Consider the following 22819-nt stretch of genomic DNA (forward strand, 5'->3'; position numbering starts at 1 on the left):
AACTTATTTCTAACGATTGTTTGTGTGATCCTACAGTAGATTTTTATTCCCATGCACTACAAATCAAATTTTACATTCTCATGAAGCCAAATTATAAAAATATTTTTGAGGGAGCGCTGTAAGATGCAGGTACTACATAAACTTTAAATGTATGAAAATTTAATTTAACAAGAATTTCTTGAGCCTGTTATGTGCTTGGGCATCTTTTTTTAAGCACTCACTAACTAGCACACATTATCCCAGCTAGAATTCCTTCACTTTCTCAACACTTTCTCTTTCCTTTAAAAGTGACTGTTCCTTTGGTCTTACTCTGACTACTGAGGCTTTTTCAGAGATGATACCATGCTGCATTCTCATACATACCATGTGCTCTTTCCGTATTTTTCTTTCCACACATCATACAGTGGTCTCTCACTTCTAAAGAATGTGAAGAAGCATTCAGAAAGAAGGGATCTTCTCCAACTCTGTCTCGACTGTTTGACACTCAATGTCTCATTTATATCCAGGTATTCAGTGTATGGTAGTATATGATAGATAGCTTTTAAGATAGTCCCCAGGGATCCTCACCTCCTGGAATTCATACCTTTGTATAATTCCTTCCCCTTGAGCGTGGCATAAATTTATTAACTTCTAATGAGTAGAATATTCCTTAGGATTATATGACGTCACTTTCAAGAATAGCGCTGTTACCAATATTGTGATTCTTGATAGCTTTGTGGTGAGAGAACTTTGAATCTGCTCCTGAGCCAGGGAAAGGAGAAGGCTTGTGACTGTTTAAAAAGAACTGTCCAAAGGATATCTGGAAACAGGAACAGGTGAGCAAGGCACGGTGCCTTCAAAAGAGGGCTTTTCTTCATTTCTATTGACTACCTTAGTGGTCTTGGAGAACACATTACGTGTCTCTGAGCCATTATTTTCTCATCTCTATAGTGGATGGAGTTGAACTTGAGGATTTTGATAAATACCTCTTTTTTGTTAATCTCTGTACTGTGTCCCAGGTTTCTTTATTTAAGATCAAAGAGATTAGTGATGCGGGAATTAAAATCAAGAGCATCATTGAACTTCATCTTCCCTTGAATGAGTTCCCCAAACTCCCTTCCCTCCTTGGATTTTGTTCCTAGTTCCCTAGTGAAGGAAGAACTTAGTCCCAAAGCCCCGGGCCAATTCTTGGGGTCTTTTCCCTTGCTCCTCCCTTTCCTGGGAAGGGCAGGCACCTCAGTTTGAATGCATGGCAGAGCCCAGAGTAATGACAGACACCTAGGGAAAGGTTACTCCTCAAGGAAAGGGTCTGAGAACTACAGCCTATGAAGTGAGAGCCCTTGTGGCCTGGGGTACCAAAATGGGGCCCTGATGCCAGAGGAAAGGATATTGTTCTCTCTGAGAAAGGAAGCCTGGAAGTCTCAAAATCTTGTTAAGAATTGTCACTGCTTGATTGTTTGCCCTCTGGCAGCAGTTGTAGAACCACACTCTGGACTGAGTCCTTCTCCAGCCCAAGCTTCTAGGCAATGTGGTTGATCTGCTGCAGGGTGGGCTTTAGGAAAATGTTCTCCAGGTTGCCCCTGGCTTATTTCTTGATACTTGTTTGCTTTCTCTTTCACGCTTGCACTCTGGTCTCTGTTTTGTATACCTCCTTTAGATTCTGGTTGTTGTCAGCTTCTTCTACCCACTTCCATGGCAGGGGCTGCTGCTTACACATGTTCTTCAAACTGAGCTGCAGAGCCTCAAAGTGGCAGATGGTTGTTCAGCTCAACACCTTCCCAAAGAGAACCCCTAAGATGAGCCCACATTGGTCTGGGTATATACCAGAGTGACCCCCTTCTGCTACGGGAACTTGCAGATTGCTCCACACCTTTCTGCAGAGCTCTCATGTCCTCCTTGGGGTTTGGTTCCAGCTTCTCCTTGTCCAGCTTCATGGCCCCAGGGCTTGGGGGAGGTCCCCTCAGAGTCGCTCTTCACCCTAGCTCCCACCTCACCCTCAGGCTGAGGGTTTTTCTAGGTCACCTTGGGGTACGAGCCCCACTCCAGCCTGAGGTCCACAGTAGGCCATCCCCCTGCAGAACTCATGTCGGGGGTGCACAGAAGAACCCTCTCCCCCGCCCCCGGCCCCTACACACACACCTTAGCCAAGAGGCCAAGCCCCAGACGGATTCCCCACCCGCTGAGAGGGCCCTGGGACACTCATCCAGTTCCCAGGATCAACCCAGTCCAGCTCCAGCCCTCCTGGCCCATTGCCTCCTCAACTGCCATTGGAGGCAAGAAGGCAAAGTCAAAAGCCAGTGTCAAAAAGCCACCATAGGAAGGATGGTGCCCCAAACTGGAGCCTGTTGAAAGCAGGGCTCTCCAAGACACTGCTTTTGATAAATCTCTTCTGTTTACTTCCTCTACATCCAGAAATCTAATATTTTGCTTTATAATTACATTTTATTTAAAACAACAAAAGTTCTATCCAGGTATAGGGAAGTTATTTTTTTCCTTCAAAAACCATATGTTTTAGGTATGAAATTTATGTACCATTTTAAATCTTCCAGTATTCTGTGACTGGATATACACAGATCTGAGCTCTTTTTGAATTATTATTTACAGTAACTTCCTAGAGTTATAATCATGAAGCCAGTTTTAATGTGATTAGACTAAAATTTTTTTTGAGTTTGCGTCTCTGACAAATCAAAGAGTTTTCTGAAGCTAAAAATTCCTTGTTTGGCGAAAATGATATGTGTCCCCTTCTCTACACTGAATGGGTTGTATCCCCCCCTCCCCACTTGGAGTTCCTCTGGCATGCCTGGAACCGTCTTCTACTCTTTAAAATGTTTCTGGTATCTGGGGCTCAAAACGTTGCTTCCCCTGACTCTTGGCCTCGTGCCTTAGCTCTTAGCTGGATGTAGGCAGATGGTTTTTTGTCGACAGTCCCATCCCTCTCAGGCTGAAAGTTTATTAACCCCCCCGCCTTTTTTTTTTTAATGTTAGAGTACCAGAAACTAAATTCTACTTAGTGTATTTAAGCCCTGTGTTATTCATGTGGCTTACAAAATTTTCTCACCATTTGGAATCAGGGGAAATAATTTTTAAAGTTATGCTTATAAAATAAAACAAAAGTACCTATGAAAAGAACATAATTATGTCTACCAAAACATTAACAAGATATAGTAGGAAGACATTAAGGTGAGGGGAGTCTGGATTTCTCAGGTCTCTCTCTAGTGCTGATGGCTCTCAATCCCTGGCCACAGTCTTCCCTACTCCACCCCATTACCAGCCTTCTTTGGAAAAATAATTAACAATGTAAACCATTTTTCTTAGCTATTGGTCATTGTTAAGGAAATAATTAGGGAAAATCTTGTCCTATCATTTCATTTTTAAATAGGCACATTAGAGATACTATATCAGTTAGATTTACGTAAACTTTTTAGTCAATTTAAGAGTGTACAAATCATTAATAACAAATGGCCTCTACCTAGGATTTTCAAAGGGTGAGATTGGTATATTGGTAGCCAAAATGTATGAATTTAGCTTATGAACAGTTACTGTGCCAGCAGATTGGTTGATGCCACTGTGAATATGTTGATACAACAGGATTTAGAGCACTAGTTGTCCGGCCTTCTTTCCTGCTAGACTTCTGGTACCTCTGTGATAACAGACATGGTTAGCAAATCAAATTTTAAAAGCTCTTTAGAGGGAAAGCAAAACTGATATCTCCTAGAGCAAGCATATTTACTGGAATTTTTTCAGGGGGTTAAAACCTGCGTGAGTAAATTAAATGTATTTTTCATAAGACTTTCAAAAAACCTATTATAGATACTCACTTTTTAATGGCTACTTATAAAAATACTGTTGGGCTTTAAATGGTGAGAGTGGCTTACCTGTCATAGGTGGTTGAAGTCTGGAAATGGGAAATACCAAGTCAGAATAAACCATCCCCTCTTCCTCAGTCCCTGTTCTTTGCTCAGCTCCCGACAGCCTGCTCTTTTCCTCCCACTGCTCCACTCAGGCTTTGCTGGTGAGGGAACTCGATTTCTTTATGAAGGCTTTTCACACATCATCTTGCGCAAGCAGCACTTGACCCCATTCGACTACCCATTCCTTGGTGAAATTTCTGAAAAGAAATTCCTTGCTATTAGGATATTGGCAGAGGCGAGGTGGGAGGGGCTGTGTGTGTGTGTCTCCTTTTATCTTTCTGACCCCTATTTCTTAAGTTCTCTTTTCAGCCGACTACTTTCCTCCTGCTTATTTCCTTAAGTTACCTTTTCTCTCCTAATAAAAGTGTTATTTATATTTATGGTAGAAAATATGGAATTATAAAAAGGATAGACTCCAAAATTTAATCACTGAGAAGCAGCGTTTTGGCCTTCATTCTTTATTGATACAGGATCATGCTACGTAAACAGCCTTTATACTTAGCATTCTAGTTACTCGCTACCTAATAATATGTATTTACCAAACAAATTTTTAATGTTTTCACTGTTTCAAGTTTTAAAAATGGTTTTAATTAATCTGCAAGTGGTTAAAGTAAAATAATACTGGAAGGTATGTAATAAATAGTCCTTTTGACCCCCCCTTGCCTCATACACTTTCAGTTTTAGCTGTTTTTTCCTGATACTCAGCTATATATTTTTAAATAACATGGTTATACTATTTTTTGAATTACAAATACCATACATTATCTAGTTATGTAAGTGCAAATGTCTGCCTTATACCCCTTTCCTCTCTTTCCATCTAATATTTATATATCACATTTAAAAAAAATTAAATCACTATTCATTGTTTGCATTATTTTGACTATTAAATATTGTTTATCCATGAGCCAAGTAGTCTCTTGCCTTTTTTTATACAAGTGTTTTTTTTCTGCAGTATAAATATTTGCCTAATTTTTCCATTTCCTTAATTTTGATCTATGGCTAACTCTTCTCATACCCTCCTTCAGCCTTTTAGTACCATTTGCTGTGTGATGGTCAATCTGGCAGATGATAAGTGAGTTCCATTGTCCTTTTTTGACCCACCCTCTTGGGGCCAGCCCTCTTTTTTTGCTACACACTGGGTTGGTTGCTCTCTAGGCCTGCTTCACACTGTCATTGCACCTGAGTAACCCTCATCAAGGGAATGGAGGGATTCCAGACATTCCTGCATGACATGAGATAAATTTGGTGATACAGTGATGTTACAAGTTTGGGGATTTCAGAAGACCTCTAGTCCTGATGCTAGCGGTGGGTACCGTTCCCCCCAGCCTTCTGATTTGTGTGTGCCTGCTCATTTGTTAGCACACTTTTTCCTTGTTTCAGAAGTGCTAGTCTAGGTCTGACCATTGGTTTTCTCTCGTTTCTCCTTCCACACTCCCTGCTTCCTATAGATCCCTTCTATCAGTCTCTTTTCATCATCCTGTGTAATTATTGATTGCATGCTGACATCTTTCGGGAAGAAGGGACTGGAGTCTAGGGTGTAAAATTCATCTAAAATGAGGCTCACAGTTTCATACTTCAGGAAGTAGGCAGCCTCTTGCCTACTTATATTATAAAACATGGATCATTTTCTTCTTAAAATATATGAATTTTAAATCAGGGGTTCTGGACCCCCAGACCACAGATTGGTACTGGTTTGTGTCCTATTAGGAACTGGGCCACACAGCAGGAGGTGAGCATCTGGCTGGCGAGCAAGGCTTCATCTGTATTTATGGGCGCTCCGCATCGCTCACATTATTGCCTGAGCTCTGTGTCCTGTCAGATCAGCAGTAGCATTAGATTCTCATAGGAGCATAAACCCTACTGTGAACTGCGCGTGGGAGGGCTCTAGGTTGTACGCTCCTTATGAGAATCTAATGCCTGATGATCTCAGGTGGTGCTGAGGAAGTGGTGCTAGCACTGGGGAGCAAGTGCAAATACAGATTATCATTAGCAGGGAGGTTTGACTGCACAGAGACCATAATAAATCAGTTGCTTACAGACTAATAGCAAAATCCTATCAGTGAGTGGCAAGTGAGGTGATGTACTTCAATTGTACAGCTGCATCTGATGGCAGATTTTTAGTCAGAATCCAACATTTATTTTAGTCTGTGTGTGGCCTGCCCATTATTTTATTTACCACCCTTTTTCCTTCACTGTGCACTTGTCTTAGTCAACAGTTTTGGTAAGCCCACAAGGGAACTCTAGCCAAAGTAAGTAAAAAACAAACATCGCTGGAGAGCTTCTTTGAAAAGGGAGAGAGACCCAATGAAGAGACAACAGAAGACTCTAAGACTGACAACAAAAAGTTGCATTTAAAAGACCAAGAGTCCTACTTAAATTACAGGTTCATTGCAACAGATAATTCACATTCTCCAAGCCCATTTTGTATATGTGGCGACCTGCTATCCAAAAAAGCCATGAAACCTTCAAAACTGTTACGCCACATGATGACCAAACACCCTGCATTAAAAGACAAGCCTTTGGAGTTTCCCAAAATAAAAAACATGAATACGAACAGAAGCAATTATTGAAGGCCACCACTTCATCCCGTATGTCTGCACTGAGAGCATCATTCTTAGTGGCTAACCGCATTGCTAAAGTTAAGAAGCCCTTTACTATTGGTGAAGAGTTGATCCTGCCTGCTGCTAAGCACATTTGTCAGGAACATTTAGGAGAGGCTTCAGTTCAAAAGGGGGCATGTGTTCCTTTTTTGGCCAGCACCATAACCAGACAAATTGATGAAATAGCAGAGTATTGAGGCATAATTGTTGGAGAAGGTTGATGAGTCACTGTGGTATGCAATCCAGGTTGACAAGTCTACTGATGCTGACAAGGCAACAATGCTTGTTTATGTGTGATATATTTTTCAGGAGAATGTGCATGAGTATATGTTATGTGCACTTTTGTTGCCAACCAACACCACAGCTGCAGAGCTATTCAAGTCTTTGAATGATTACATATCAGGAAAACCGAATTGGTCACTTTGTGTCTCAGGAAAACTGAACTGGTCACTTTGTGTCGGTATATGCACGGACGGAGGGGCTGCCATGACTGGACGGCTTTCTGGTTTCACTGCTCAGGTCAAAGAGGCTGCTTCTGAATGTGAATCTACACACTGTGTCATCCATAGGGAAATGCTGGCTAGTCAAAAAATGTCAACTGAACTTAACAACAGTTTGCACAATGTGATTAAAATTATCAACATTCAAGTACATGCCCCTAACTCACGGATACAGAGCACACACATCTTCTCTTATACACAGGAGTGAGATGGCTTTCTAAAGGTAGATCACAGGTCAGAATTTTTGAGTATGGGAGCCACTCCAAACATTTCTTTTAGAAGAACAGTCACCATTGGCAGCACATTTCATTGGCACAGAATGGGTTGCAAAACTTGCTTACTTGTGTGACATACTCAACCTGCTCAACGAACTCAATCTGTCACTTCAAGGGAAAATGACAACTGTGTTCAAGTCAGCAGATAAAGTGGCTGCATTCAAAGCCAAACTGGAATTATGGGGGTGATGAGTGAACATTGGGATTTTTGACATGTTTCATACATTAGCAGAGGTTTTGGTAGAGACTAAGCCAGGGTCTTCTTTCTCCCAGCTGGTGCATGATCACCTATCAGCTTTCAAAAGAGTTTGAGCATTACTTCCCAACGACAAAAGACTCCCAAACTGGGAAGGAATGGACCTGTGACCTATTTGTGAATAAGCTAGGAGAATCAACTTTATCCATTCTTCAAGAGGATCAGCTGCTTGAGATCACAAATGCCTGTAGCCTTAAAAGTATGTTTGAAACAACTTCAGATCACCATATATTCTGGATTAAAGTTAAGGCGGAATATCCTGAGTTGCCACAAAAGCACTGAAAAGCCTCCTCCCATTTCCAACATCCTATCTTTGTGAAGCAGGGTTTTCTGCAGTGACAGCAACCAAAACGAGATTACGGAGTGGACTGGATGTAAGCAACACACTTCAGGTGTCACTGTCCCGTCACCCCCAGATGGTCCCATCTAGTTGCAGTAAAACAAGCTCAGGGTTCCCACTGATTGTGCATTTTATGGTGAGTTGTATCTTTATAGCATTATATATTACAATGTAATAGTGATAGAAATAGAATGCACAATAAATGTAAGAGGCTTGAATCACCCCGAAACCATCCTCCCACCCCCGCCACTCACCCCCTGGGTCCATGGAAAAATTGTCTTTCACGAAACCAGTCCCTGGTGCCAGAAAGATTGGGAACTGCTGCTTTAATGATTCACTGATGAAGAGTGAAGAGGGAAAAGCTGTTTACTCTTAGCATATTTCTCATCGTACTTCAATTCCAGACGCTTATCTATTACCCTGCTTTAGGAATGTTGCTGTTTTCAGCACATTAGGACAATAGGTTATATATATATATATTTTTTCCTTTTTAAAAATATTTATTTTTAGAAAGAGGGGAAGGGAGTGAGAAAGAGAGGAAGAGAAACATTAATGTGTGGTTGCCTTTCGAGTGCCCCCTACTGTGGACCTGGCCCCACAACCCAGGCATGTGCCATGACTGGGAATTGAACTGGCGACCCTTTGGTGTTCGAGCCATCACTCAATCCACTGACCTCCACCAGCAAGGGCAGTTATATATTTTCATTATGTGCATTCATGAAGTTATTTCACCTTAGTATTAAAATTGTCTTTTTCTTTAAGCTATAGAAGGAAAAAATAGTTCAGTTTAAACCAAAAATACTTCTCAGTAGTAAAAAAGTGACCTTTAATAGTATTACCCAAAATTCAGTAAAAATATCAACTGTGCCAAAAATATACTGTGAACTAGAAAGTTATTTACAATTGTATGAATATGTAATTTTAAAACATACCTTAGTCATTTGAAAGTAGATGAGCAAATTATGAACCTGATAATGCTGGAAGTGATGATTAAAAACAAAAAGGATGATTGGTTTTGAAATAATATATTTGAACTAGGTAATCACAGATAGAAAAAAATTATATGTTAGTAGATTGCTTTAATTATTCCATTATTTTTTTATTCAGAAATTTTAATATGAAATTTCGTGCATCAGTTGCCCTGGCTAGTATGGCTTAGTTGGTAGGGGTGTCATCCCATAACCAAAAGGTTGCAGGTTAGATTTCCAGTAAAGGCACATACCTAGGTTGCAGCTTCAGTCCTGGTTGGGCACATGGGATCCCTGGTCCATGTCTTTCGGATCCCCAGTCCACATGCCCTTATGGAAGGGAATGAATCCATGCCTCTCTCCCCCATCGATGTTTCTCTCTCACCCTTCCTCTCTAAAAGGCAATGAAAAATATCCTCAGGTGAGGATTTTTTAAAAATAACTTTTTTAAACTAACTGCAAAGACTTTTTCAAGGTACTAAATATTTTTATTATAGATGAAGTGTATCTCACATTTCTTTGTACCGTATTTTTCCATGTATAATGCATACATTTTTTGCCCAAATTTTTGAGGGGAAAAATAAGGGTGCGCTTTTTACATGGGTAGTACTAATTCCATATCTATGTAAATATTTTTAATTTTTATTCATGCTCATGCATTAAAAATGTAACTCTAGCAAGCAATGATGATATCCGTATGCAAAATAATACCCCAGATGGAATACAATGATTGATTTTGTTGAATTTAGGATGAACTTGCAACGAAAGCAGTTTTGGCCAATGATTCAACAAAATGAAATGAAAAGCAGCATAGTGTTATCCACAGGGTAAGATGGATGATGCTGGTTGTTATCCACTTAATAAGATAGGTAGATAGTGGCAAAAAACTGAATTAAAAAAATTAGAATGAAAGATTTTTTTTTCCTGAAAGTTTGGCCCCAAAACATGGGAGTGCATTATACACAGCAAAATATGGTAATTTGTAAGTAAACAGTTATTAAAAACCAACTAGAAATTACAGTGTTGCTATTTGCTTCTGTAAATTTGGAAATATTTTAACTCTCTTAAATCTGTTTCTTTTCCAGTGAAGTAAGGATATTTCCTAACTAAGGTTTTGTGGGGATTTTCCTTTTAGCTCAATGAGATTAAACAAATTATTGTTATTCTATTTTTTAAAACTTATGTATTTTTGGTAATAAAAGAATGATTAAAACGCTATTGTATCTGTTTTTTGTTTTGTCTTTTTGTTTTGTTGTTGTTTGTTTTTAGACTAAGACTGAAAACAATGATAGGACACCCTCTCCCCCTCACCGCCCCCCGCCCCCCGCCCCGTACTGATGAGGGTCAGGTAGTCGAACTCACATTGCCACAACTCTGCTGCTGAGGAAATTGTCACTAGGCATCAACAGCCTTAAAAAATCAAAAAAGTACATTTGTTCTACCAGTTCTAACATGCTGTAAGGCAATAATCACTCACATGGACAGAGATTGTTTTCAGCTGAGTTGTTTAGAGTATTAAAAACTATAAACCTATATATTATGTTAATACATCATGCAATAAACCTCCATGTAGCCATTAAAGATAGTCATATATTAAAAATAAAAGGACAGGTGTATGTATGAATGTTTAACCTTTCAGTATGGTGAATTGATACCACTTTTCACATATTTTTTAAATGCCTACAGTGATAGGCTAACTTTTGCTATTCTGAACTGCACTACATTGTTTAGTGTCCTTTCTTTCCCTTGGCTCTTTGCTTAGTTTATATCTCCAAGTCCCCTTCCCTCATCTGCTTTTCCTACTCCTTTTCAGTTCCTTGGTTTTGTTTGCCTAGTGCTAGATATAAACCACATGGAGAAAATAAACAATGACAAAGAAGAAGTTATCTCCCCTTTTTAAAAGGTCTTCCAATTCTTTAAAATGTGGCTTTAGAAAATGGTCTCCCAGTGTTTCTGGAAATTTACAGTGTGGTGATTAAGAGCTTAGAAGTCAGGTAGGCTTGGGCTTGAACACAGACTGTGTCACTTGTTAGGTGTGTGACCTTTAGGTGGGTTATTTTACTTCCTTCTTTGTTCTCAGCAGTGAAACAGGGATAATGTAACTCAGTTTTGCCTTGAAGATTAAATGATGCAATATTTGTAAAGTGCTCAGCACTATCTGACTCACAGGAAATGTTTAATGGATGGTTGCTGATGTTGCTATTACAGCATTAGGTTTTCACAGATGAAATGCAGGCCAGACATCATATTTCAAATACTGTTTCAGTTTTTTAAATCTCAGTAAGCATTGCTTTCTCATTGTATGGTCCACCACCTCCCGCCCACCCCAACAAATCAACAAACATTAAACGTAGGGTAGAACTCTAAGATTCACTTAATGTTTTATGAGTATTATAAACTTGTATATGGAGTAGGGCAGAAAGAATGAGGAAGAGAAAAAACGAACGTATTATGAATGGATGCCTGCCTTGAGGCAATGTGAGGGTGGACAACGGGGCGGGGGGGGCGGTTCTGAATTGTACAGCTTAACGTACATTTTTAAATGCATGTGAATATAACGTTAGAAGTTGTGAGGTGATTTGAAATGGGCAGAAGAATCTATCCAGATGTAAAAAGCATTTTTACAGTCTTCACTACATTGTCATGATGAATTCTACATTTTGGTAGTTTGTTTCAGAATTTTTGTTGTGAAATGCTTTTACCAGTGTTAACATTTATCATGTTACTAGTTTTACATAGTTTTCCAAAAATGTTAACTGTGTTGTGAAAAGCAGTTTTGTTTCTTGGGCCTCATTTTTCCTTTCAGCATTCCTCCAGTGGTTGTAATCATTGGGGATCCAATTTACTTTGCTGGTGTTAGCTATCTAGTCATTTCTTCAGGATCGTCCTCTAACGTCTAGGGATCGTGCAGCATTAAACCACGGAGACAAGTTGGTAGGGCACTCTTAGGCTGTTCTGGAACTTACTGCAATCTGCTTTGACTTATTACACATAGGCGCCTCTTGTTCAGATAGCGCTCTTGCCCCTGTGCCTGCAGTGAGAGGGCTGCGAGTGGTTCTTCTCTCAGGAGGTGGGAGATTGGGGGAATCCGGTTTGCTCTGCCTCTGCTGACCAGGCCTGGCTTTCTGCAGCACAGCTGCTGTTGGTGACATCAACATCACACTGTCTGTGGCTACAAAAGAGAGCAGAGCTCCCCTTATCACCCACAGATTGAGGCCATGGAGCTCATACACCAGTGCTGTGCTCCTGAGTCCAACATAAATGTGGAAGTGTATACGGCAAGAATAAAGTACCCTGCTTGAAAGAGGCTGTGTTAGGGGTCCAGAATAACAATTACTTTAGATTCCCCACATGTTTGCACAATTATTGTGATAATTAATCGGGAAGGCTTAATGAAGCTTCATTTTAAAAACAAGACTAAATAACCCATTGGACTTTGTTAATTAAAAAAGATCCTTTTTCCTTAGCACTATAGAAGCGTACGCTGCATGAGGGTGCACAACCCCTACTCAAAGGGACAGTGTTTCAGTGGGCCCCCACATTAAACCCACAGCTAGCCCAACAGCCTTCCTGCTGAGCAGCCTGTCCCATCCTGGATGTCTATCAATTAGGTACCATTGACCCACCTTGTTCAGTTTCTTAGCTTATTCTTGAGAAGTTATTTCCCTGTGACCCAGTTGTGTCTCTAGCTCTAGAGAAACTGTAATACAGCTGAGTTTTGGCCAGATAACATTTAACATCTGTCTGTATATGCATTAGAGTAGCAGAGATCATTGTTCTTACAATCCTGAAGGAGAATTGGGAATGTGAAGGAAACTTTGTATTTGTTGTGGGTGGTAGAGCAAAACACCATTGACCCATACTACAGTTTGAAAGCTCCATGGCCTGAATTCCTGATAATATGTTGTAATTCATGCCATTGTCTTAGTACTTATTCTTCATCCACTTGGTTAGAAACAAGGTCAGTTATGTCTGGAAAAAAAATGGTAATACTTGGACAAAGTAAAATGTTACCCTTCATAGATTTTTTCCTCAGACTTCTTGAATAAAATGAAGGACATTAAAGCACAAAGACAATAGATTGGGAGTTAGAAAGTAAGATTCATGAATTGAACAAAGTATTACCTCTTCAGACTTGAATTTGCAATTTCTGATTCTATTACTATGCACAGTAGTATTACATTTACCAGAAAGTAAGGTGATACTCTGCCAGAACTGTTAGAAAGTTCTAATTATTGTACTAATACTAGAGAATGTAGTCATGAAAGCCATCCTCAGTAGTAAATTGTTGGCATTTTTATGTACGGTATATAAGGTAATTTAGTATATTTTACATTCATGAATAATCAGGGCAGACTAATCTTGCATGTTTGTTTCCTAATTACTCTATTTTTAGCACTGCTGTCATTTTTCTTTCTACCGCAGGGAGCTAGAATGCCCTAACCTGCAGTACAGTGCCTGCACCGATAGCACAGTAGCAAGTGTGAAGGCCCCAGTCAGTTGAGTTGCTTCAGTAGAGAAAGCAATCATCCTAACTGCCATTAATGACAACCTTGTTGATTATACCAGTGAAGGTCTATTATTAATCATTCAGAAATGGTCATTTTTGCCTCATAAATATCTTTGTTTTTTGGTAAACATGCATAATAGCAAAAAATAATAATAAAGATAACCCATCATTAAAACCTGAGTTCTATAGAGAAAAGGCACAAAAATCTTCTATTTATAGATATTTTGTTTCCCTGAGCAACAGAAAACGCAGTTCTTACTAACATCAGTGCCATGGAAAAATATAATCTTGCAGAGAGCAACAGCCTCCATTTCTTTTCATGGAAATACCTCCATGTCAAAGTCTATGGCATCAACCATGGAGCCCCTGACAGCATGCGTGAGGGTGAGATAGCTCTCCTGTGTTGACATCCCAGGGCACCCCTGCACTGCAACTTCTCTTGCCATTTTGGGGCCTGAGCCAAAGCCAAAAAAAAAAGCAGCCTGTAGCTGATGAAGTTGTGATTCCAGATTAGGTCCTTACTATTTGTCTGCTCGCCTTCTCCATCAGAGTGAACTACCAGACCGGAAAACCTGGTGTGTCCAAACTGAGTTCCTAACATTGGTTCTTCTTCTGGTTTTTCCTAGTTTCATATTGATACCAGGCATAAAACTGTAACTCATCTTTGTCTCCTTCCCCTACCCCCATGTCCAGTCAATTATTGTCTTATTGACATTTCTGTAATAACTTCTGAAACCTATAGTCTCAGTTTAATTCCCACTTCCATTTATGTCCCAACCTGAACTTCTGGGATAAGCTCCAAACAAAGTCTCCTTTTCCGTGTTCTTTCTAGTCAGCCTAACATGGCATAGCTAAAGTGGTCTTGCTGAAACATAAAGGTGATGACATCACTCTTCCATTTAGATTTTTTCATTGGGGTCCTGATGCCCCTCATGCAGGGTTATACTTCTTGGCCTACAGCCGTCCTTGCATTTCCCAGGATTTAACATTATTCCCCTTCAGGCATCTTGTCATTCAGCAAAACTGGAATGATCATCATCTCTGCATTCATCCTACAGCATGTTGTCTCCATTCTCTCTGACTGGGCTCTTCACCCTACCTCCAATCTTCTTCTCATTTCTTTACTCACTGTCCAAGGGCTTTGTACACTTCAAGGCCCTGCTCAAGTATTTCTTTCACAAAGGTGTTCCCGATTTCCAGCACCCTCCCTCCTGCACACATCATTTCCCACTTTATTTGTACCTCCTTTAATTACCTCAGATGCTTTTTAACAGTGTGTTTATGAACATCTGTCTTATTATTTACTTCTGAACCTAATTTCTTTGAAGTCTGCATTAGTTTCTGATTCACTATTCTGTTTTCCATGGTACTGGGCACGGCACTTCACACTTAGATCAATAAATGGATCCAGAGATCTTGATTTTTAATATTCACACTTGACTCTGTGTTTTTTTTCTCTCTATAAAATGCTTTTTATATTTGGTAATATTTATAAAATTGTATAGGAAGTAATGGTAAAAACAAATCCTTGTCCAGTTTTATTAAAAGATAACATTCCTTTGTGATCTAACCAGTTTTATGAGAATTTTGTGGTAGATAGACTTCTTATAATAGAAGTAGAATGGAGACATTCCTACCTTTTCATACTTTGCAGTTTAAATCTGTAAATCAGTCTTTTGTGTTAAATACGTTTTTTATATTTTTAACAGGCCGTGGAAGTTTGTGTATTGGTGACGAAGTTGTAAGGGTTGTCTACAGTGAGAAGTGATTTCCATTCTTCTGTTAATTAGAAAAGATTTCTCTAAGAGAAAATTTCAGATTCCAGTATTAGGGAAAGAAATTCAGAGAGAGGCAGGTATCTGCAAGAGGACATAGACTGATGAAAAGGTACTTATTTATATTCTGAGCAACTACAATTGTGCCTTTAGTCTTTCTTCGTCAGAAGCTCTGTTTTGGACAGAATGGACACTAGAGGGTTATGACAGACCTCCAAATCTTTTTTCCTTTTTTTTTTTTTTTTTTTTTTTTTAAGATTTTCCTTCTTTTCTTTTAGAGAGAGGGGAAGAGAGGGAGAGAATCATCGATGTGAGAGAAACATCGATCAGTTGCCTCTCACATCCATTGTATCTGGGACCAGGCTCACAACCCAGGCATATGTCCTGACCAGGAGTTGAACCGGTGACCTTTTGCTTTGCAGAACAGCATTCAGCCAGCTGAGCCACACCAGTCAGGGTGACCCCAAATCTTAATGCCCAGCTTCCTTGCTTTTATTCTGCTGCTTGAGGCTGCCTCTACTAGGAGCCATTTTGTTGAGCTGTTAAGCTATTGATTGTTTGAGATCTGAGGAGCTAAGAAAGTTTATCATAGCTGTTAGAGCTGGGCAGAGATGGGTTTTAGATAGAACTTAGCAGGGACAGCAAGCATCCTCAAAACTCCCCATGAAGGGGCCTCGCTCAGCAGCACTCTGCAAACACTACTTCCTGGGGCAGGTTTCCTGACTCAGCAGCACCAGGCCCCATGGCCTCCTGAGCTCTGGCCTCAAGCAGGCTATTTGACTTCTGAGATGTGTAACCAAAAAGGGCTAATACTACCAATGATAATGTTTCACTTAATAAAACAACAAAAAACCTAACATTTATCATTACCATGCACCCCTGCCTTTTTGACCTTTCTCTGGGTATCTACTATGTCGCTTAAATGAACTGTTTTATTTCTAATTGCTACATGCCAAGTTGGTTTATGTGCTTCTGTTTCTCAGCATTCCACAGATGCCGCATTACTCAAAGTTGTGCTTTAGTGCCTCTTCACAGATTTCTCCATCCCTGCCCTGCCGTCTCCCTGCCTGAGGTTCTAGTGTAGCAGCTGTGTGCATACCTGCTGACATCCTTCCACAGCACATGTACGGCCAACTGAACTAAACTGGGGTGAATGTGCCTTCAGTGCTGGCGAACTGGCTATGCTCCAGGACTTTGCCACTCCTGTCTTGCTGTCTGATGTCATGTTTTGTTGGAGAGGCAGATTTAAATACTTCAGTGAAGTCAGAACCACGTTTCATTAGCTTTGTGAAAAGGTGCATGATTATTATTTCAGTCTGTCCAAATTCTGTTGGCTTTGATTCATTTTCAGACTGTCCCTCAGCACATGAACAGTATCTGTGCTGCTAGGTGAGGTTTTCTTGCCTAATCCAGGTGTGACCTTGATCTTTTTTTTTTTTTTTCCTTTGCTTTGGGGCAGGGGCAGAGAAAGAGGGAGAAGCATCAATTGGTTCACTTCTCTTACACAACCAAACAGGGGATCGAAACCACAACATTTTGTTTGGTCCACAGGACAGTGCTCCAGCCAACTGAACTACACTGGCCAGGGCATCCACTTACTTCTCAATCCGTAGTATCTTTAAAACTATAGGATAATTTGTATGATCACTCAGGGGCTTTCCCAAATAGTACTTCAGGAGCATACTTGTTGGCATTGGGCAGGTTCTGGACCATATTTGTAAAGCACATTTGGTCATGCTTACAGTCTAACTGAGGTTTTTCTGAAGGCTGAGAGCAATTAGCAAAGTAAAATAGAGTAAAATGGAAGCCATTTATTTTATTTTGCTTAACTGCTTTCATGATGAAGAGTTGACCATCCATGTGGATTTAAAAGCCTGCAAAAGTGAAACATCAAGATCTTAGGGAGTACATAGGAGCAATCGTATTTTAGGAACTGGGATAATCTAGGCTGACTGATGACATAAACTTAGCAGATAGCTTGATGATGGTTTCTGGAAATAAGGGACTGGACTGGACACATTTGTGACCTCCAGGTCCATTAAACCCAGCTTGCTGCCTTTGTAGCTCAGGGTTCATAAGAACTCTGGTTCCAGTCTCTTCTGAGATTGATATGTCTTCATAACCCCAGTGTGCAGGCAGGCAGGCTCCCCAAAGAGCTTTCAGATACTCTGAAACTATCATTCCCAAGCTGTAGTTTCAGTTGTCACTCAAGTCCCTTTGAGCTTTAAAAATCTGTGACAGAATGTCTTAAGTTACCTGCCTCTGCTCTTGCCTTGACATCTTGCCTGTCTCCATGTCCCATCCGGTCTGAAGCTGAAGTGTCTTCTCATCGCCTCTCACCTTCATCATTCTTCATTCACCTTCCAGGGGAATCACTGCAGTTGATTTAGCTGAACTTTGGCCACCACTAGACTGCTTTCCCAGTCCCTTAGCCCAGCCCGTCTCGTATCAGACATAACACTGCTACCCTTTAGACAAATACCCAGATGCACTTGGTGCAATTGGAGACAAAAGGTAGTTCACAAAATTGTGTTAACTTCACATGCTAATGGGTGCTGATGGTGATAGAGAAGGTTTGTTTACATGTGATACAGCCTCTATAGTATTAGAGATGGTTTGGGTAAGAATGAAAGTAGACATTCATAAAAGCAAAGAATAGTAAGCTCTCCCTGTCTTAAAATACACTTTTGGCACAAATCCTTGAGACTCTGCTCTGTGGCCTTCTATTTATATGTTTAAGAATGCCATGGGAATTCTTGGTAAGAAGTGTTAAAAGACTTGAGGCCTGTCTTATACCTCTCTTAGCTTTGCTATTCACATCTGTTTTGCATAAATCCAGTTTGACCTCCCCTCTTAGGAATTTTTCAGCCTAATTAAAACTTTGAGCCATAACACATGTGAAGGAATTGGAACAGCTCCTGGAAACATTTGTCAGATGATATAAGCAATATCCAAGTTGTTCCCTGTACTTGCTATGATTCTGATATTTCATAGATGCACATCAACTCATGCAGATGATATGACAAAAGGAATTTCAGTGCTTTGTCTTTAATTTGTTTCATATTTAATTTAATTGGTAGCTAACTCTAGCATTTTAGCAGTACATTCCCTTGATTCTCCTTTTACCTTTAATTTCATCCTTCTTGGATTCAAAAATATTGTGATAACCAAATATTTTAATGGCCAACTAAAAAAACCTCCTACTGAAAGTAAATTTTTGTAAAATGACATTATATTCTTAAATGTAAAGTAATATTTTATGAAATCATTTACTTAGTGGGGATACATTTTAATTTTTCAACATGCTTTTTGAAAATTCAAGTTTTACATTTCTCATTGAAGTTTTTTGTTCAAATTTTGGACATTCCAAGTATTTAAATACTGCCTGTTTTTTAAGTGGAAATTTTGTCAGTTGGTCAAATCTTATACCACTCATTTACTTTGAACTATTTTTAATCCTAAGCTTAATAAGTGACAATTTATAGTTAATTACTGACTGTCTAAAAGCATTATTCCTATAGTTAAGAAATTATGATCTTTATTTTTCTTTTTTTATTGTTCTATTACAGTTGTCCCAATTTTCCCCCATCGCTCTCCCCTGCCCCCCATTCCCGCCAGTTCCACAGTCAATCCCCACCCTGTTGTCCATGTCCATAGGTCATTTATACTTGTTCTTTAACTAGGCCCTTCCCCTCCCTTATCCCCCTTCTCCCTTAAACCACACTTTCATTTTTATGTATACAATTACGAAAAAATTTGTTTTTTTATATTACCTCTGATTTGTTATTTTGGACAATGATTCTGAACCCTTATTGTGTATGGGACTCACCTAGAGGGATTATTAAGCACAGAAAACACAGATCATTCTTCCTGCTCCCAGCATCCCTGATTCAGTAGATGTGTGCTGTTGCTGATTCTGCTGGATTACACTTTCAGGACCACTGATTCTAGTAAATAGTGATCTTTTATGATTTTCAAATATAATGAATTTGAGAAACAAGAGAACATAAAGAAGGTAAGAAAGGCTTACTGTAGCTTTTATGGTTCACAAAATTGTATTCAAGTTACCTTTTAGCCAACTTCCCTTTCTTGCTGTTATCAGGTTTTGCATTTTACTTATTTTGATTTAAATGTGTATAGTGCTAATAATATGACCAGGATTACTTGGTAAACAACCAAATGTACATTTACTAGTATTCTTTAATAATTCAAGAGGTGGTAAATGGACTATTATACTATTAACTTTGCATCTGTATTAGAAACTCATTATTACAGATAGGTCCCTATTAAGCGCATGGCCTAGCCCCTGATACATAGCTGACACTCAGTAAATGTTGGGATGAGCAAATGAATGTACAAGTAGCCCACTTCCCCCCAACATAATAGAGCTACTCCTTGAAAACTTGGCTGACCTGACTTTGACTATTTGAGTGTTACCTGGTTAATCAGCTTTACCATTTATTTGCTTCTCATGCTTATCTTCCTGAGGGATGGATATCCCACTGATAATTTAGTCCTTCTACTAGAAAGAACGGGAGACTTTTCTCTTACTTGTTAGTAACACTTAAATTATTTACAGGAATAAGTAGTATTAACTTCAAAAAGTTCCTTTGGGGATTATTTGGATTCACAATTTAAACTGGTTTTACAATCTTCTAAATATAGTTTTATAAAAACTATTAGCTACTCTGGAACATAAGTGTATGGAAAGTTAGGTATTATGTATATATTCTTACAAATACACAGAAATTATCAATTCTTTACTATTGCATTCTAAACAAGTTTATTATGATAGTCCCCAAAGTAATGAATACTTTGAATATTTATGCAGTGTTACATTTTCCAGTTATATCAGTGCAATTTCAGTGATGTTTCAGCTTCATTTTTGATGGCTGTGCTGTTTATTATACAGATTAAAAGTGACTGTAGATTGCCAAACAACCTATTCATCAAACTTTTGTTCCCAAAGATGCTTCTCCCGCAGAAGGAAATGGACAGAAGAGCTTAGAGTGTTTTCAGGAGGGAATTAATAGAAAGCTCCATTTCTGTCCTGTGCTGATGCCATGATTTCATGGATTCTAGCTTATAAAACATTTCTATACTGCTCCTGCTTACTTCATGAGGATATTCTAAGAGTGAATTAGATAACTACTTTGAATGGTTTAAGATACTGAAAAGAAAGGTACTCAGTAAGTCACACATTTAGGAAATGAGCTGTCCCTGGTTTGAGTGTCTGGAAGGACTCCATGCTGATGGCCAGGAAACATGAAAGTTGGAACTGAGCTCAGGAGGTCTCCAGAATCATATTTCTAGTGGTTAGCCTAGAGTTGTTCATCAAAGCCTTAAGATTCCACCACCCACCCCTCCCCAAAGTAGATCTACCAGGAAAACCAAAGACAAACCCTTAGGAACACCCAGGACTTAGGAGGTATTGGGAATGAGAAAATTGAACCCTAGTCATTTGACCAGGCGTTCACCAAAACCAGGTTCTTATCCTGTACCCTGCTGCCTGCTGAGAGCTGTTGCTTTGCTGACTGGTGAACAAATTCTTTACTATAGTACCTACATAGTTTATATCTGAGATGAGGAGATGATGAGACAAACAGATCACAGGGTGATAAGTGTTAAGATGAAAAAGAAAGCAGGGCGACTGAAGGGGAAAGGCGAGACATCATGGGATGACAGGAGGGGATTGGTCAGGGTCCGGGCCAAGGAGTTCTCTGACATGAAGTAACTTAGCAGTACGAGGTATGAGACTAAGACTTGGAAACTGAGTGTGTCGGGGCCTGGAAAAGCAAGTACAGAGGCAGTTCGAGGGAAGGTTAGAGTGCTGCAGTCCCTAAAGTACACATGTGGGACAAGGGGGCATGAAATGTGACTGTGGCCCATCTCTCTGCCAGTTTAACTCTTGTGGGGAAGACCAGAAATACTCAGGAGGCAACTTCTTCCAACTGTGAGTTGGAACAGTCCTCATTCTGACACATTAACTAAAACATTTAGAAAAGAGTAAATCTGAACTATTGTCCTCAAAGCTATACTGTGAAATTTGAATTTTTAAAAGCTTGCATAAGCATGAAGAAAGTGACTCATGTTTCCTTTAGGATTCTCTTGCTTTGGTTGCATGCTGCAACTGAAAGAACCCTGCCTTGAGAACCAGCAGACCCATTAGCAAGACTGGGCAAGTTGTGCCCTGGCTCAGAGCCTGCCACCATCTCTATTGTGCAATCCTCGATCTTCCTCAGGGAAGCTTCCAGGCTGGCTGTGATTGAGGAGATGAAGGCCCAGTAGGCCTGTAGCTCCTGCTTTTATTTATGTATTGATGTTACTCTAGTTTATTTAGGAAAATAAAAGGTTAAGGAAATAAGGAATTTGGAAAAACATTTAGCTAGATCAGCTTCGAGGTCCTTCCTATTTCTAGAGTTCTGTGATGCTACAGTTTTTATTATTCCTAAAGTATATGTTGCTACCACATAATTTAGCCACAAAAATGTTTAGGTTATGTGTTGGTGACCTCGGGCATTTCTGACAGAAGTGCTTCTTGACTAATCTTGAATTTAGCAATAGTTTCTATGTTTAATACTATTTATTTTGTGATTGCTTTTGAAATCTGCCCAAGAACTGACATAATTTCTTCAAAATTTTTACTTGTTTATTTTCAACCTTTTAATAAACTTTATGAATTGAAATATTCTAAAACTCTGAAGAGAATTAGAAAAGGAACATTAGAGTGGAACTTTTCCCGTTTCCTCTGGCCAAAGTGCTAATATGAAACGTTGCCAAGGGGTTTTTGTAGATATAATTCCACCTTGTATACTTTCAGAATGGGTGGGCCAGCCAGCTGCTGGTTAAAATATTTTATTTTTCATCAGGAAGAGAAATCAAAAGTGTTTAATAAAGGAATGGCTAAGTGTTTGCTGAAAGTACCATACTTAGTTCATGGTTTTTCTTCATGGTTGTACTCACTTTAGAGGACATAGTCTTGTGGGGTGTTTTTACTACTTTGTGTCTCAAAAATAGCAGTATGGAATCATAAAAGTCAGGAGAGGGAAAAGGCTGAGTGATTTCTCTGGTCAACATAAAGCCTGTTCCATCTAGTTACAGGCTATTTTGCCCTTCCCTCCCCATCCTGCTCTCCTTCCTCTCCCCTCCAGTCCCCTCCCCTCCCCTCCCCTCCTGTCCCTTCCCTGCCCTCTTCTTTCTTTCTTTATTTTATTTTTTGCTTTGAAGGCCAAAGTGACATGTCCACCACTTGGATATTTTCATCTTCTGTACATTTATCACAATCCATGTATTTTGCTGTGCTGCACATTGATTGATTGATATCATAAATACCACAAATGTTTGGTGGCATATCACATTGATTCAGAACACACGCGTTCAAGTCTGCAGAGAGACCTGTGTTTCTCAGTGTTTTTTATGTGGCTGACCACTGAGAAGGTATGAAATGAGTTTATGCTGTTAATGGGCGTGGCTTTGTTGTGATGTAATTTCAGTAGATGTTCATGGCAGCTGTTAGTCGAAAGTAAATTGAAAACCAGCTGGTTTAGGTATCACAATGGTGAAGATCGACAGAGTACTGTGAAACTGGGACTCAGTTATGGCAACATGACACTATCCCGGAAACTAACTTAGATGTGTTTCATCTGACACTCTCTCAGTTTGGTCCCTTGCTTAAATTGCTTCATTTGAAAAAAAAAAACTCTCC

The 22819-nt window shown here is 39.6% G+C and overlaps 1 protein-coding gene and 1 pseudogene across 8 annotated transcripts in view; one reads left to right on the top strand and one right to left on the bottom strand.

The window, feature by feature from the left end:
* PKP4 (plakophilin 4) overlaps positions 1 to 22819 on the top strand; it is a 239611-nt gene that overhangs the window by 32289 nt on the left and 184503 nt on the right. The gene's annotated exons all lie outside the window — the stretch shown is intronic.
* Positions 1216 to 17463, bottom strand: LOC129061805 (POU domain, class 5, transcription factor 1-like; annotated as a pseudogene).

The sequence above is a fragment of the Pteronotus mesoamericanus genome, unplaced genomic scaffold, assembly GCF_021234165.1.
Source record: "Pteronotus mesoamericanus isolate MK-2021 breed Mesoamerican mustached bat unplaced genomic scaffold, CSHL_Meso_final scaffold_651, whole genome shotgun sequence".
Lineage (NCBI taxonomy): Eukaryota > Metazoa > Chordata > Mammalia > Chiroptera > Mormoopidae > Pteronotus > Pteronotus mesoamericanus.